This window comes from Dendropsophus ebraccatus, chromosome 2 (genome assembly GCF_027789765.1).
Source record: "Dendropsophus ebraccatus isolate aDenEbr1 chromosome 2, aDenEbr1.pat, whole genome shotgun sequence".
In the NCBI taxonomy this organism is placed as follows: Eukaryota; Metazoa; Chordata; class Amphibia; order Anura; family Hylidae; genus Dendropsophus; species Dendropsophus ebraccatus.
Window position 1 is genome coordinate 166818052 of NC_091455.1, and position 17494 is coordinate 166835545.

Consider the following 17494-nt stretch of genomic DNA (forward strand, 5'->3'; position numbering starts at 1 on the left):
TGTCTTTCTCTTTCAATGCTTACATAATCCCTGAGATATGTAATTATGGCCCTTGAGTGCCATAGATATTAGTGCCTATAGCATGTATCAAGAACACGTTATCATGGCTTTGTCTTTTTACAGGTGACCGATGCCCAGTGAGATGATCAGCAAGATGGTTACCCCTGCCAGCTGCATAAAGCAATAGAAAGACAGGTAATTAATTTTTATATTAATTTACTGATAACACTTAGCTAGATGTGAGTTCTAGACCTGCAGAGATGTCACAGTCTCTACTTGATGCATGATGATATACGTCCTCTTGCTATGTATATCTTCTATAGGCATTTCTATTGTAACACTTCTCTAAGGTAACAAAGAGGAGGGACATTTCTGCTCTCTACTCTTTTTTTCTACTGGCAGGAATCCGCCTTTGTTTGTTTCGGATAGAATAGACATAGATAACCAGAGAGTTAAGAAAAATAGACCTGTGGACTGACTGACCGCAGCATTCATGCCCTTTGCCATGGCCCTACACAACTTGGAGCCCTCTGGATTAGTTTTTGCCCACTGAAATAATCCCCATGATGACTATGATGATATGCCAATATGACACCTCCATTTCAAGGTTTGTATAGACTTAGCAATGCTACTGTTCAGCCAGTTCCTGATTCCATCTTGGAATCAAGTCTCCAGTGCTGACTGTTGTCTACGCAGCAATGCCCTTAGTAGACTCTCTATAAACTTCTAGGACCGGAATATCCCGGGCAGCTCATATTCTAAAGGAATATGAAGCGTAACCCCTAGTATAATTTCCAGACATGGAGCTGACACATTTCCAAGTGCCAAAGAAAAATGATAGCAGGCCAATGGACCTCTATCTTGATGAATGGAAAAAGACTGGCCTTTACTGCATTTATTAGACAGAAGAGCGAGATGTGCCAAAAAGGACATCCTCCAAGTCCAATGAGGCAAAGGACCACTTTTTAGGTGCCACAGTTTCACCTAGATGAAAGCCGAAAAGGCAGTCAGGAATGTTGTCTTTGTCAAGCAAAGTTAAAGATAAGAATTAACAGCAAAACCACACCTTTATTATCGGTGTTGCGGCTTTTGCACCTTTTCTTAAAAGGTAAGCACAAAATAACCTAAAGCCACCAATACCGTAAATAACTCCAGCAGTTCAATATCTTTCAACATCCCTTCTTGAACCTAAGAGGAGTGGCATGGCTTGGCACATCGCCTAATTGCCACACTCCCTATGGAAGCCATGACCCCTCACAACCCGCAGCCTTCTGGATTAGGTTTGGCCCACCAAGATTCCATTATGGACTTTAGTTTTCGATGCTAACTGATGCTCACGTACCAATACCTTCTCTGTAGTTTTGGTATCGAGGCCCTAGGACCGACACCTCTGAAGCAGCCCCTATTGGAAAGGGAGCAGCGTTTAATCCCAAGGATTAAGACCCCCAGCTGACCCCCATTCCTAAGGACCGAAGGAAACCAGAAGCGAGTCAATGGACCTCTATCTTAAGGAATGAAACAGGGCTCACCTCTGCTCCTACACACTCAGGAATTTTATATTTAGTTCATTCTATGGATTGTAAGCTCTACCGAGCAGAGCTCTCACTTCTCATGTTTGAGTTAAGGTTTAAAAGTGTTCCTCTTTAAGGTCTATTCTTTCTATCTATGAAGCCCCAGATTTTTAAAGTGCTGCGGGATATTTCATCACTATCTAAATCATATTGTTATTATTATTGACATTTTTTCTAGATTTTTATATTGTGTTTACATGTACAGGTTTTTAAAAAGTCAGGAAAAGATTTGAATAAAGGAGAAGTCTCAGTCTTTACTGTATATGTATCCTATATTTATGATCTGTCCCTGTCTTTGCATTCAATAATAACAATTAAAAACCTGACTGTGTGAACACAACCCTGCATGTCTAACCTAAAGCTTTATGTTCAAAAGCAAACCCACTAACCCACGATGACCCAATAATTTAACAATGGATCCAAAGTTAAAGAAAAGCAATGGCCCTCGAAAACCACACCTTTGTTATAGGCTTTGATGCTTGGCCCTCAACGACTAAAAGCCACCTATAGCGGAAATAAAATGCAACAATACAATGTTGTCACCCTTTCCAGTTTCTACCCAAGAGGAGGGCCGTGACTGGGCACACTAGTGCCTGTTCCGAAGCACCAAAGTCAGAAATTTTAGACTGTCTTTCTCTTTCAATGCTTACATAATCCCTGAGATATGTAATTATGGCCCTTGAGTGCCATAGATATTAGTGCCTATAGCATGTATCAAGAACACGTTATCATGGCTTTGTCCTTTTTACAGGTGACCGATGCCCAGTGAGATGATCAGCAAGATGGTTACCCCTGCCAGCTGCATAAAGCAATAGAAAGACAGGTAATTAATATTTATATTAATTACTGATAACACTTAGGCTAGATGTGAGTTCTAGACCTGCAGAGATGTCACAGTCTCTACTTGATGCATGATGATATACGTCCTCTTGCTATGTATATCTTCTATAGGCATTTCTATTGTAACACTTCTCTAAGGTACAAAGAGGAGGGACATTTCTGCTCTCTACTCTTTTTTTTCTACTGGCAGGAATCCGCCTTTGTTTGTTTCGGATAGAATAGACATAGATAACCAGAGAGTTAAGAAAAATAGACTGTGGACTGACTGACCGCAGCATTCATGCCCTTTGCCATGGCCCTACACAACTTGGAGCCCTCTGGATTAGTTTTTGCCCACTGAAATAATCCCCATGATGACTATGATGATATGCCAATATGACACCTCCATTCAAGGTTTGTATAGACTTAGCAATGCTACTGTTCAGCCAGTTCCTGATTCCATCTTGGAATCAAGTCTCCAGTGCTGACTGTTGTCTACGCAGCAATGCCCTTAGTAGACTCTCTATAAACTTCTAGGACCGGAATATCCCGGGCAGCTCATATTCTAAAGGAATATGAAGCGTAACCGCTAGTATAATTTCCAGACATGGAGCTGACACATTTCCCAAGTGCCAAAGAAAAATGATAGCAGGCCAATGGACCTTTATCTTGATGAATGAAAAAGGACTCGCCTTTACTGCATTTATTATACAGAAGAGCGAGATGTGCCAAAAAGGACATCCTCCAAGTCCAATGAGGCAAAGGACCACTTTTTAGGTGCCACAGTTTCACCTAGATGAAAAAGCCGAACAAGGCAGTCAGGAATGTTGTCTTTGTCAAGCAAAGTTAAAGATAAAGAATTAACAGCAAAAACCACACCTTTATTATCGGTGTTGCGGCTTTTGCACCTTTTCTTAAAGGTAAGCACAAAATAACTAAAGCCACCAATACCGTAAATAACTCCAGCAGTTCAATATCTTTTAACATCCCTTCTTGAACCTAAGAGGAGTGGCATGGCTTGGCACATCGCCTAATTGCCAACACTCCCTATGGAAGCCATGACCCCTCACAACCCGCAGCCTTCTGGATTAGGTTTGGCCCACCAAGATTCCATTATGGACTTTAGTTTTCGATGCTAACTGATGCTCACGTACCAATACCTTCTCTGTAGTTTTGGTATCGAGGCCTAGGACCCGACACCTCTGAAGCAGCCCCTATTGGAAAGGAAGCAGCGTTTAATCCCAAGGATTAAGACCCCCAGCTGACCCCCATTCCTAAGGACCGAAGGAAACCAGAAGCGAGTCAATGGACCTCTATCTTAAGGAATGAAACAGGGCTCACCTCTGCTCCTACCACACTCAGGAATTTTATTTTTAGTTCATTCTATGGATTGTAAGCTCTACCGAGCAGAGCTCTCACTTCTCATGTTGAGTTAAGGTTTAAAAGTGTTCCTCTTTAGGGTCTTTTCTTTCTATCTATGAAGCCCCAGATTTTTAAAGTGCTGCGGGATATTTCATCACTATCTAAATCATATTGTTATTATTATTGACATTTTTTCTAGATTTTTATATTGTGTTTACATGTACAGGTTTTTAAAAAGTCAGGAAAAGATTTGAATAAAGGAGAAGTCTCAGTCTTTACTGTATATGTATCCTATATTTATGATCTGTCCCTGTCTTTGCATTCAATAATAACAATTAAAAACCTGACTGTGTGAACACAACCCTGCATGTCTAACCTAAAGCTTTATGTTCAAAAGCAAACCCACTAACCCACGATGACCCAATAATTTAACAATGGATCCAAAGTTAAAGAAAAGCAATGGCCCTCGAAAACCACACCTTTGTTATAGGCTTTGATGCTTGGCCCTCAACGACTAAAGCCACCTATAGCGGAAATAAAATGCAACAATACAATGTTGTCACCCTTCCAGTTTCTACCCAAGAGGAGGGCCGTGACTGGGCACACTAGTGCCTGTTCCGAAGCACCAAAGTCAGAAATTTTAGACTTGTCTTTCTCTTTCAATGCTTACATAATCCCTGAGATATGTAATTATGGCCCTTGAGTGCCATAGATATTAGTGCCTATAGCATGTATCAAGAACACGTTATCATGGCTTTGTCTTTTACAGGTGACCGATGCCCAGTGAGATGATCAGCAAGATGGTTACCCCTGCCAGCTGCATAAAGCAATAGAAAGACAGGTAATTAATTTTTATATTAATTACTGATAACACTTAGGCTAGATGTGAGTTCTAGACCTGCAGAGATGTCACAGTCTCTACTTGATGCATGATGATATACGTCCTCTTGCTATGTATATCTTCTATAGGCATTTCTATTGTAACACTTCTCTAAGGTACAAAGAGGAGGGACATTTCTGCTCTCTACTCTTTTTTTTCTACTGGCAGGAATCCGCCTTTGTTTTGTTTCGGATAGAATAGACATAGATAACCAGAGAGTTAAGAAAAATAGACTGTGGACTGACTGACCGCAGCATTCATGCCCTTTGCCATGGCCCTACACAACTTGGAGCCCTCTGGATTAGTTTTTGCCCACTGAAATAATCCCCATGATGACTATGATGATATGCCAATATGACACCTCCATTCAAGGTTTGTATAGACTTAGCAATGCTACTGTTCAGCCAGTTCCTGATTCCATCTTGGAATCAAGTCTCCAGTGCTGACTGTTGTCTACGCAGCAATGCCCTTAGTAGACTCTCTATAAACTTCTAGGACCGGAATATCCCGGGCAGCTCATATTCTAAAGGAATATGAAGCGTAACCGCTAGTATAATTTCCAGACATGGAGCTGACACATTTCCCAAGTGCCAAAGAAAAATGATAGCAGGCCAATGGACCTTTATCTTGATGAATGAAAAAGGACTCGCCTTTACTGCATTTATTATACAGAAGAGCGAGATGTGCCAAAAAGGACATCCTCCAAGTCCAATGAGGCAAAGGACCACTTTTTAGGTGCCACAGTTTCACCTAGATGAAAAAGCCGAACAAGGCAGTCAGGAATGTTGTCTTTGTCAAGCAAAGTTAAAGATAAAGAATTAACAGCAAAAACCACACCTTTATTATCGGTGTTGCGGCTTTTGGTTCTTTTCTTAAAAGGATAGGCGCAAAATAACTAAAGCCACCAATACCGTAAATAACTCCAGCAGTTCAATATCTGGCGAGTGGCATGCCTTGGCACATCGCCTAATGGCCACACCACCTAAGGAAGCCATGACCCCTCACAACCCGCAGCCTTCTATATTAGGTTTGGCCCACCAAGATTCTATTATGGACTTTAGTTTCCGATGCTGACTGATGCTCACGTACCAATACCTTCTCTGTAGTTTTGGTATCGAGGCCTAGGACCGACACCTCTGAAGCAACCTCTATTGGAAGGGAAAGCAGCGTTTAATCCCAAGGTTTAAGACCCACTGCTGACCCCCATTCCTAAGGACCGAAGGAAACAAGAAGCGAGTCAATGGACCCAATGTCGGACTGGGTTTCCTTTGACCCACCAGGGAATTTGATTCTAGGGGCCCCCCAACATACACCAGATATAATTAGCGCCAAACCTTTCACGTTATTATAGCGACTTTGCACAGAGCTGTGTATGTGACTAGCAATGCTAGCTCACTGCTAGTAACTTGTCAGCATGTTTACATATAAGAGGACGAGTTACAAATGATTGTACATAGCTCACAGGCGTGTGCAGCAGTGCTAGAGGATCATATGTTATCCTGGAGCTGCTAAACAGGGAGGCCCACGTCTTGGTCAGGGGCCCACTTTGGGGTAGGGCCCACCGGGGGATTCCCCTGCTCCCCTGTGGGACAGTCCGAGCCTGAATGGTCCTCTATCTTAAAGAATGAAACAGGGCTCACCTCTGCTCCTACACACTCAGGAATGTTATTTTTAGTTCATTCTATGGATTGTAAGCTCTACCGAGCAGAGCTCTCACTTTTCATGTTTGAGTTAAGATTTAAACCCTTCAGGACGAGGCTAATTTTAGTTTTTGCGTTTACGTTTTTTCTCCTTGTGCTTAAAAGGCTATAGCACTTGCATTTTTACACCTACATACCCACATAAGCCCTTATTTTTTGTGTCACTAATTGTACTTTGCAAGGACAGGCTGAACCAAAACCAGAAAAAAATTATATGCGCAGTGAAATTGAAAAAAAAAAAGCTCAATTAATTTTCTTTGGGGGGGGGTTCGTTTTCACACCGTGTGTCCTCTGGAAAAACTGACTTGTTATATATGTTCCTCAAGTCTTTACTGTTACAACGATATGTAACATGTATAACCTTTATTGTATGTGATGACTTGTAAAAAATTCAAACCGTTAACAAATATATGTTCCTTATAATCGCTCCATTCCCAGGCTTATAGTGCTTTTATCCTTTGGTCTATGGGGCTGTGTGAGGTGCCCTTAGTAGACTCTCTATCAACTCTAAAGGAATATGAAGTGTAACCGCTAGTATAGTTTCCAGATGTGGATCTGACATATTATCCGAAAAATAAATAAATAAATATACAGACACCATTTTAAAGCTTATTCTCCCATTTTCTCCATTGTTTCAAGATTCTATTTTCTTATTTTTTCCCTTTATACCAAATTTTTTCGTATGATTTAATCCTATTCACTAAATGTTCCCATTGTCCTCTCACAGGCCCCGATTGTGCTCCCCGGTTCGTAAAATTTAACAGTTTACCAAGAAAAAAAAGTTTAATCCTAATTTCTTGATCTCCCTTCTTTTCATGGAAGAGATTAAGTATAACATTAGCTACCCCAAAGTTAGTGATGTTTAGGCAGCCCTTGCTCTTAAACTGCATACATTACCGCTCCACGTCCTTCTGCCCTCTGCTGGCTTCCCAGAGCCGGCCCTGAAGCTTCAGAGTGGGTCTCTGAACTGTCAGGCCACTCAGCCAATCATTGGTCGGGACCGCCAAGCTGAACCTCAGCAGTGTTCCTCTGCTCCCCCCACCCTCCCTTGACCTAACAGTGATCCTCCCCCCGGACCTTAGTGGTGATGCTCCGTTCTCCCCCTCAAACTGATTACTGTCAGGAAATATCGATGCTTTCCTGTAGCCTTTTGAGGCCTCCTGATCAGGATTTCCTGGCAGTAAAAGGGCCCTTTTCACACATCAGGAAACCCAGATCTATAGTGGAAGGGTGCCTGTTCAAGAAAACAGGTCTGGATTTCTAAATCCTGTCCTATTTTTATTCAGAATTTCGGCACGAACGCCCCTATAGAACTATAGAATGGGAGCAGCAAAATACCGGACGCTTTTCTGATGTCCGGAATTCCGGATTGGTTGAGAGCACTGCTGCCTGGCTCAGACTGCTACCCGACAATGCCCCCCCCCCCATTCCTCAGCAGAATTAAAGCCCCCATCACCATCCGGACCTCAGCCCAATGAAGATTGCTGATGCCCCCTGGGACTGCAACACCAGTGGTGTTTGTAGCCCCACCACCAATCCTCCCCGCCCGGATCTCTGCAGTGTTTGCAGGATCTCTGCTTCACCTGACGTTCTGCTGCTTGCAGTGAAGAGGAGACTCAGGGGAGTTAGGTAAGTATCATCTGTTGTTTTTTGGGGGGGATTGGGACGTGGTCACTCGGCTTTCCCAGTATCCTTTTCTCAGTACCATTTGGACACCCAGTTTTCCCAGTATCTTGTTATCAGCATGATGTGGCCACCCAGCTTTCCAGCATCTAAGACTCAGTATGATGGAGGTCACCCAGCTTTACAGCATCTTACATTCAGAATGATAGAGGTCACCTATCTTATCCAGTATCTTGTACGCAGTAAGATGGGGGTCACCAAGCTTTCCCAGCATCTTGTGGTCAATATGATTGGGATCTTTCCCAGCATCTTGTAGTCAGTATGAAGGAGGTGCTGGTATGTATCAAGTAATCCTGAAGGCCCCCTCACATGTCCTATCAGGAAATTTTAACGTATTTTTTGACCAATAGGAGTATATTAGTAACGGACACCCTTTAGGATTTTTCCTGAAGGGTGTCCATTCTGGAAAATAGGTCTGGAACTCCGGAACTCACAGAAAATAGTGGCCCCTGGCCTCCTGCTGCCGTCGTCGGACTGCACCAGCTGCCCAACACCCCCCCAACTCTGGATGGCAGTCGGCCCTGGCACCATACAGTGCCCCCCCAACCTTTCTAGCAGTGTAGGTTTAATTACCAAATCCGAATTTTTTTTCTGTGTCTTTTGTATAAATTTATATGTATCGCATAACACTTTTTTTTCACTATTCACAATTCGGTCATCCTGAGTAAATATCATTTATGATGATTTTTTTCACTAATTTTTGTGTGTCTGCTTTGTATGTTGTTTGCAGTATCACTGACGGCTTTGGCCCCCTATGGCTCAAGTTTTCATCTGTTCTGAATTACTTTGTGCCCAAGTCCAAAGACCTACTGTATGTGGATATAATTTTGACAGCAAAGAGAAGACGGAAACCATCATTATATAGGAAACTGCATATATGCATACGAATACCATTATGTGGACTCTTATATGCTATGTTTTTTAAATGTCTGTCAGCACATATATCCTTTCCCCACACTTTGGGGACCTTATCTGGGGATAGTTTCCCCTTCTCTCATCCTTTTCTCATAATCTGGTGCCCCACTGTCTGTGTAACAATATTTGGTTAAACTAGAATTTACTATGTGAATTTGTTCTTCTTTATTTGTGACATAATGATATACTGATAATACAAACATTTTTGCCATTGATATAATTTATTTTTGTTCATCTGTGACAAAAGGACATATAGACTATATAAGCATTGTTATTATTGACATAATCTTGCGCTTGCGTTTTTGACATATACTGTACGTTACCTAATTGGTACACTGTAACTTTAAGGAGCATTAGTACTGTGACAGTGACTATATTGTCGTCTGGCAATACATACGTGCTATTCCTTGTAAAGGTCTGTATTCTGACTTGTCATTTTTACTTATTTGTATATTGGCATACAGGGGATAATACATTTCTTTTTCTTACTGTATATAACTACACTCTTACTTTACTTGTATTGGAGAGATTGTTGTCTTTTTCATATATATGTATCCGTATACCTCAAAGGTTTTTGTCCCAAGTGGTGTATGCAGTCCACTGTGGAATACACCCAGGTGGAATATACGTACTCTTTTTGATATAGTGCTGAATGCTTTTGGCAATCTTGATTTTTGTGATCGATCACATTGTCCTTTATTAATGTGCACACGCAATGTCTGATTAATATTTGTAATTGATCATAACGCCCTGTTTTAATGAGCATTGTGCTATGTCTAATTTATACTGTTAAGATTGTCGGTTTAAAAACATATGAATTTATATATTTATTTTTCTTTGCATCCTTATTTCAAGTGATCTATGCGTCCGAATGTGGAACGCACATATGTTGAATTGCGCATGCGACACTTTGTATAACATGGGGCCGCACGCTATAGAATGGGTGGATTGCACAAACCCTAGCCTCTCTTTGATACTTGAAGTCATTTCCGGTATTTGTAGACTTGGCGCATGTCCATTGGCACTACAGAGACGCAGATTCGCCCATCTTGCCCCGAGATCCCATGTCTCGGGATGTGTCACATCCAGTAGAGGATCATAATAGTTCCGTTTCGGGCGGTAGCCCGGGGCCCTGAGCTCCTTAGGTGCCCATGGCCATCCAAACAGACGTATACTTTCAGTAGTGTATTGTCTCCTGGCTGCAGTTCTGCCATAATTTGCAAAAAAAAATTACTGCATTTTTACCGCAATTTTACACAAAGCAGCGCAAAACTGAAGCGAGGAGACAATTCAGTAACATTAAAGAACTTACTGAAGGACCTTAACATGTAACAATGTCGTCACCACAGGTCCTGTACAGTCTGCACTATGGAGGAGGAATACTAAAGTTAAAGTAGGGTAGGGGGGACCAGGCTTGGTGAACAGCCCGGGGCCTATGGTAAAGTTAATCCGCCCCTGGTCACATCCCTTCACACATGCTATATATGAATTTGATTACTGAGCATATATATACATGACTTGAACCCTACACACATTACCCTTGAGAAAGTCCAAGCAGTGGACGGAACATATGGGGCTCTTTACACCCTGACCTGAGTACCCCTGACTTACTCCTAGTGGTGACTCTATAATGACTTATTAGCATTTTAAGCTGACAGCTGCATTTAAAATGCTCCTCTGGCGCTTCCCTGGTGTCAGGAGGGGGGGATCGAAACCCCCGCAACGTGGTCGCAAAGGGGCGATCCCCGCATCTGGTCCCGGCCAGGGTCTGCGCCATAATGGTGCTGATCCCTGCTTGCCATTCTATTGTTATCGGCTGCAGCAACAATCGTAACAACTTGAGGAACATGTATAACAGGTCAGTTTTACCCTAGGGCAAACGGCGTAAATACAAATACTCCCCAAATTTTTTTTTTATTATTTTTTTTTTTTTCAATTTTATCACACTTTTAATTATTTTCTGGTTTTGCAGTGTACTTTATGCAAAAATAAAGTCTGCCATTGCAAAGTACAATTAGTGTCGCAAACAATTAGGGCTTGTGTAGGTCTGTAGGTGAAAAAATGTAAGCGCTATGGCGGTTTGAACAAAACAAAAACGCAAAAAAGAAAAAAAATTAGTCTGGTCCTGAAGGGGTTAAACCTGATACCCTTGTAAATATGCAAAACATTTTACTCAAATGGGTTTATAGAAAAATAAAAAATTTGGTTTAAGATAACATTAGAATCTACGCAATGAAACAACATGCTTTCCAAACATACTTTCTTATGATGTCATAGAGGTATGACATCATACTTGGTTATATATGGATATATAGGGCTATATATATACCAGCCACTAGTTTAGTTCAGGTCATAGTCATCAGAGGGAGAATACATAGACAGCCAGAAGGACAGGCAAGAAGGAAGAAGATGACACAGGAGGGATAAATAAATCCCAAATATCACAATAGATCTGGGTTCTAGTTCTTTAGGTTCCATGAGATTTTTATATCAATGATAGATAAATATATAGTACATTGTTTTAAATTTGATATTTTTCAGTCCAGGAAAGCCTAAACTAACATGTCATATTTGCCCCCATATTTGCTAAGTATTACTAGGGCTATTGTTATATATGATGTACATATCAAATATGTGAATTCTAATAAATGTAAATAGTAACTAGTCACTTTGTAGACACAGGGCTGTATTTACCACTAGGCATGCGTGGTCCGGTGCCTAGGGCAGCACCTTGCAGGGGGGCAGCACCAGGGAGCAGAGGGAAGGAAACAATGTTTTTTTTCTTCTTTTTTTTAGTCACCCACCTAATTGTTCAGACTTGCCACTAAATCCGGTGTCTTTTCAAAGGGGGGCGTATGGTGCTATTGGTCAGATCTGGTATGGAAATGTTACCCAGTCACAGTCTATGTTTTAAGCAGTTAAAAGCCATAAAAGACACGATTCAGACAATGTTTTTACTTGTAGAGAAATGCATGTAGCCGAAACCACGCTCCCCCCCACGCTGCACAAGATGGGGCGTCTTCAGGTATAGTGCCTAGGGCAGCAGCAGCTGTAAATACGGCCCTGGGTAGACATTCACCTTTACTGGGCATATACTCTCTATTCTAGAGCACAAAGAGGGGTGGAGCTATGCTAATGAGCCACTCTTACAAGGGCAGTTGTCACAGAAAAGCCAGTTCTATCCAGTTCAGCCCCAATGGGTTCAGTTAGAGTCAGCGTGTAAGAAGTAGTCTGTTAGAGAGGTACTGTATGACATCATAATTAAGGTTAGAACTTAGACTAGGTCAGTGTCATCAGAGGGAACAAGCAAAGACCAACATCAGGAGATATGGAAAGGAAGAAGATGATACAGGAGAGATAGGTTAATCCTAAATATCTATCAGAATAGATCACAGTTCTAGGGTTGTATATTCTGTTACATTTTTATCTGATATATACATAATATATTCTTACATAATTATATATTTATATATATAGATAGATACATACAGGGGTGGATTACAGGTACCATGGGTCCGAAATTGTGGGCCCCCTTTAGCCCTATCCCAACCCTACTAACTATCCCCAGATAACCACTCCCCCTCCACACCCACTGCTGAGGTAGGACGGTTGGAAGGTATGCAGCGTTATAATGGGGGCAATGAAGTCCAATCTGCTGGCAGTATGTCATAGAAGAGGAGGGGCTATGCAGTATGATATATACATATAAACATATAATATATACATATATATATATATATATGCCGCACTATGCAGTTATAATACGTCATGGTAGTTATTTACGTCATGGAGGTTAGTTTCAGCAAGATGACGTATTATAACTGCACGGCTTCAGATGCTCGCTGTTTACACAAACAGTGACCGGGAGCCGCTGATAGCTGACAGTCTAGTGTAACTGCCATTGGACCCCCAAAGGAGTTCCAGAATCGGCAATTGTCGGCATTGGTGGATCGGTAACGGTAATTGGTGTGGTAAAAAATACATTGGATTACATTGGAATCTCTACAAAGAAAATGCAAATTTTAACTTTTCACTTACTTTGCAGTTATTCCTGTGAAATGCCCAAAGGGTTAAAAAACTGTGTGACTGTAGATTTGAATACTTGAAAGGGTGAAGATTTCAAAATGGGGTAAATTATGGGGGTTTCTAGTATACAGGCCTCCAAAATATACTCCAAAACTGAACTGGTGTCTAAAGAATATCTCAGTTTGAAATTTTCATAAAAAAATTGAAAATTGCTACTAAACATTAATTGCCTCTATCATCCTAAACAAGTAAAAGCATGTTCTCCAAATGCTGTTATTATAAAGTAGACATGTTCTAGATATGAATTAATAATTCATGTAGTATTACTATTTTCCTTATTGGCAGAGACTTTCAAATGTAGAGAAATGCAATTTTTTTCAATTTTTCACAACATTTTGGAGTTTTTTCACAAAAAATTCTAAAGATATAAACCCAAATTTACCACTACCATAAAGTAGAATATGTCACGAAAAAAACAATCTTGAAATTACAAGGATTGGTTAAAGCATTCCAAAGTTATTGATGCTCAAAGTGACACATGTCATATTTGCAAAATTCTCTGTGTCATGAACGCCAAAACTGGCTGCGTCCCCTAAGGGATATATATATATTTTATTTATTTATTTATTTTTAAAGTTACAGGATAAATCTTGCCATATACTCATGTAAACCTCTGTGCCCATTATGGGCTAACTGGAAATGTGGGCGATCCTGTTCAGTGACTGACAGCTGTAATTTACATACCAAATTTCTGAAACTGGTCAAGGACGTCAAGGAGACACATGGTACCTTTCATATACCTGGGTTTTTGCTATTTATTATCTGTCCAATATGTGAATTCTGATAAATGTAAATGGTAACAAGTCCCTTTGCAGGCATTCACAGTTCACTGGGCATAAAGGGGGAGATTCATCAAATAGATTAAGGGTAGAATGTGCCCTGGACTGTTCAGAAATTGTGGTCCCCTTGCTAGCCACTCCACGTCTAGCCCCCTGCCCCCACCCTGCCAACCATGCCCCAGCTAAACACACCCCCTCCTCACCGCCCCCACCCTACTTATATAGATGAGGGCAGTAGTATTAGTAGTTGCAGGCAGCAGTATAGGAGATTAGGGTGGTAGTAGTTGTGGGTAGCAGCAGTAGCGAAATTTGATGGGGGGCAGGGGGGGCGGCCGCCCCCGGGCCCACTCTGGCAGGGGCCCACTCAGATCGCTATTGAATTTTTGCTCCCTAAGTCTATTCCTGAAGATACAGACTGCCTGTGCAGTCTGTATCTTATGCTTTTACCTAATCCTGTATAGCGGAGAAGTACGGCCGGGGGCGGCCATCTTGATGACGTCACAGTGGTGCGTTCCAACGCTGGAACGCAAGGGACGTCATCAAGATGGCGCCCGGCTTTACTGCACCGCTACAGAGGACTGGGTAAAGTATAAGATACAGACTGCAAAGGCAGTCTGTATCTTCATGAAGTTTATTTCTGAAGATACAGACTGCCTGTGCAGTCTGTATCTTATACTTTACCCAGTCCTCTGTAGCGGTGCAGTAAAGCCGGGCGCCATGTTGATGACGTCCCTTGCGTTCCAGCGCTGGAACGCACCACTGACGTCATCAAGATGGCCGCCCCCGGCCTTACTGCTCCGCTACACAGCTATAGGTAAAAGCATAAGATACAGACTGCACAGGCAGTCTGTATCTTTAGGAATAGACTAGAGCTGGACATGTGGATGCAGGGGGAGCTGGACATGTGGACACAGGGGGAGGTGGACACGGGGGGAGCTGGACATGTGGACACAGGGGGAGCTGGACATGTGGACACAGGGGGAGCTGGACATGTGGACACAGGGGGAGCTGGACATGTGGACATAGGGGGAGCTGGACATGTGGACACAGGGGGAGCTGGTAAAGAGGGGGAGCTGGACATGTGGAAACAGGGGAGCTGGACATGTGGACGCAGGGGGAGCTGGACATGTGGAAGCAGGGGGAGCTGGACATGTGGAAACAGGGGGAGCTGGACATGTGGACACAGGGGGAGCTGGACATGTGGAAACAGGGGGAGCTGGACATGTGGACATAGGGGGAGCTGGACATGTGGACGCAGGGGGAGCTGGACATGTGGAAGCAGGGGGAGCTGGACATGTGGAAACAGGGGGAGCTGGACATGTGGACATAGGGGGAGCTGGACATGTGGACACAGGGGGAGCTGGACATGTAGAAACGGGGAGCTGGACATGTGGATGCAGGGGGTGCTGGACATGTGGACACAGGGGGAGCTGGACATGTGGAAACAGGGGGAGCTGGACATGTGGAAACAGGGGGAGCTGGACATGTGGAAACGGGGAGCTGGACATGTGGAAACAGGGGGAGCTGGACATGTGGACATAGGGGGAGCTGGTAAAGAGGGGGAGCTGGACATGTAGAAACGGGGAGCTGGACATGTGGACACAGGGGGAGCTGGACATGTGGACACAGGGGGAGCTGGACATGTGGAAACAGGGGGAGCTGGACATGTGGAAACAGGGGGAGCTGGACATGTGGACATAGGGGGAGCTGGACATGTGGACACAGGGGGAGCTGGTAAAGAGGGGGAGCTGGACTTGTGGACACAGGGGGAGCTGGACATGTAGAAACAGGGGGAGCTGGACATGTGGAAACAGGGGGAGCTGGACATGTGGAAACAGGGGGAGCTGGACATGTGGACATAGGGGGAGCTGGACATGTGGACACAGGGGGAGCTGGTAAAGAGGGGGAGCTGGACATGTGGACACAGGGGGAGCTGGACATGTAGAAACAGGGGGAGCTGGACATGTGGAAACAGGGGGAGCTGGACATGTGGAAACAGGGGGAGCTGGACATGTGGACACAGGGGGAGCTGGACATGTGGACACAGGGGGAGCTGGACATGTGGACACAGGGGGAGCTGGACATGTGGACACAGGGGGAGCTGGACATGTGGACACAGGGGGAGCTGGACATGTGGACACAGGGGGAGCTGGACATGTGGACACAGGGGGAGCTGGACATGTGGACGCAGGGGGAGCTGGACATGTGGACACAGGGGGAGCTGGACATGTGGAAACAGGGGGAGCTGGACATGTGGACGCAGGGGGAGCTGGACATGTGGAAGCAGGGGGAGCTGGACATGTGGACACAGGGGGAGCTGGACATGTGGACATAGGGGGAGCTGGTAAAGAGGGGGAGCTGGACATGTAGAAACGGGGAGCTGGACATGTGGACACAGGGGGAGCTGGACATGTGGACACGGGGAGAGCTGGACATGTGGAAACAGGGGGAGCTGGACATGTGGAAACAGGGGGAGCTGGACATGTGGAAACCAGGGGGAGCTGGACATGTGGAAACCAGGGGGAGCTGGACATGTGGAAACCAGGGGGAGCTGGACATGTGGAAACCAGGGGGAGCTGGACATGTGGAAACCAGGGGGAGCTGGACATGTGGAAACCAGGGGGAGCTGGACATGTGGAAACCAGGGGGAGCTGGACATGTGGAAACCAGGGGGAGCTGGACATGTGGAAACCAGGGGGAGCTGGACATGTGGAAACAGAGGGAGCTGGTAAACAGGGGGAGCTGGACATGTGGAAACAGGGGGAGCTGGTAAACAGGGGGAGCTGGACATGTTGGAAACAAGGGGGAGCTGGACATGTGGAAACCAGGGGGAGCTGGACATGTGGAAACCAGGGGGAGCTGGACATGTGGAAACCAGGGGGAGCTGGACATGTGGAAACCAGGGGGAGCTGGACATGTGGAAACCAGGGGGAGCTGGACATGTGGAAACCAGGGGGAGCTGGACATGTGGAAACCAGGGGGAGCTGGACATGTGGAAACCAGGGGGAGCTGGACATGTGGAAACCAGGGGGAGCTGGACATGTGGAAAACAGTGGTTTTCTGATTTAACCCTATTTGGCCCAGTTCTCTCTGGAAGCTTCATAGAGGAGCTGGGGGCTGATCTGGAGATCCTGGGGGAATGGGGGCAGAGGTCCGACCCCTCCACCCCAGTCTCTTACAGGATAAGGGACAAGTATGTTTAAATCAGAAAGCTGTGATTCGGATCACAGAGAGCAGGGTGCAGCAGCCTGTAGTGGCTGCCCGAGTTAGCTAGTGATTGAGCCTGCGGTACCTCCCTGTGAGTGATGCACCTGTCTTAGGCAGAATGCAAATTATCTACCTCTATGGTATATGGGTCAGTCAGTGTATAGGAAATAATAGTCTTTGCATAATGGATTTAACTTTTTTTACAGGTTTAACTACAGATCTCAGGTGAACCTGTATCATAGTGAATTTCCCACTGCAATACTCGGTACTGTCATTTTTTTGGCTTTACATTCTCAGAGCGGATTTTTCATTATGCTGCAAGAATGTAGCCCTTTCCCACTCACCCCAGCAGCTGCTGGACTAATACATGTAAAAACACACACAAGGCGGTCAGCTCACCCTAGTCCACAGCGTATATCCATAAACCCTCGGTGAAGCACGGATGTATATGGGCCCAATCCTATCCAAGATAGTTCTGGCAAAATGGTAGGA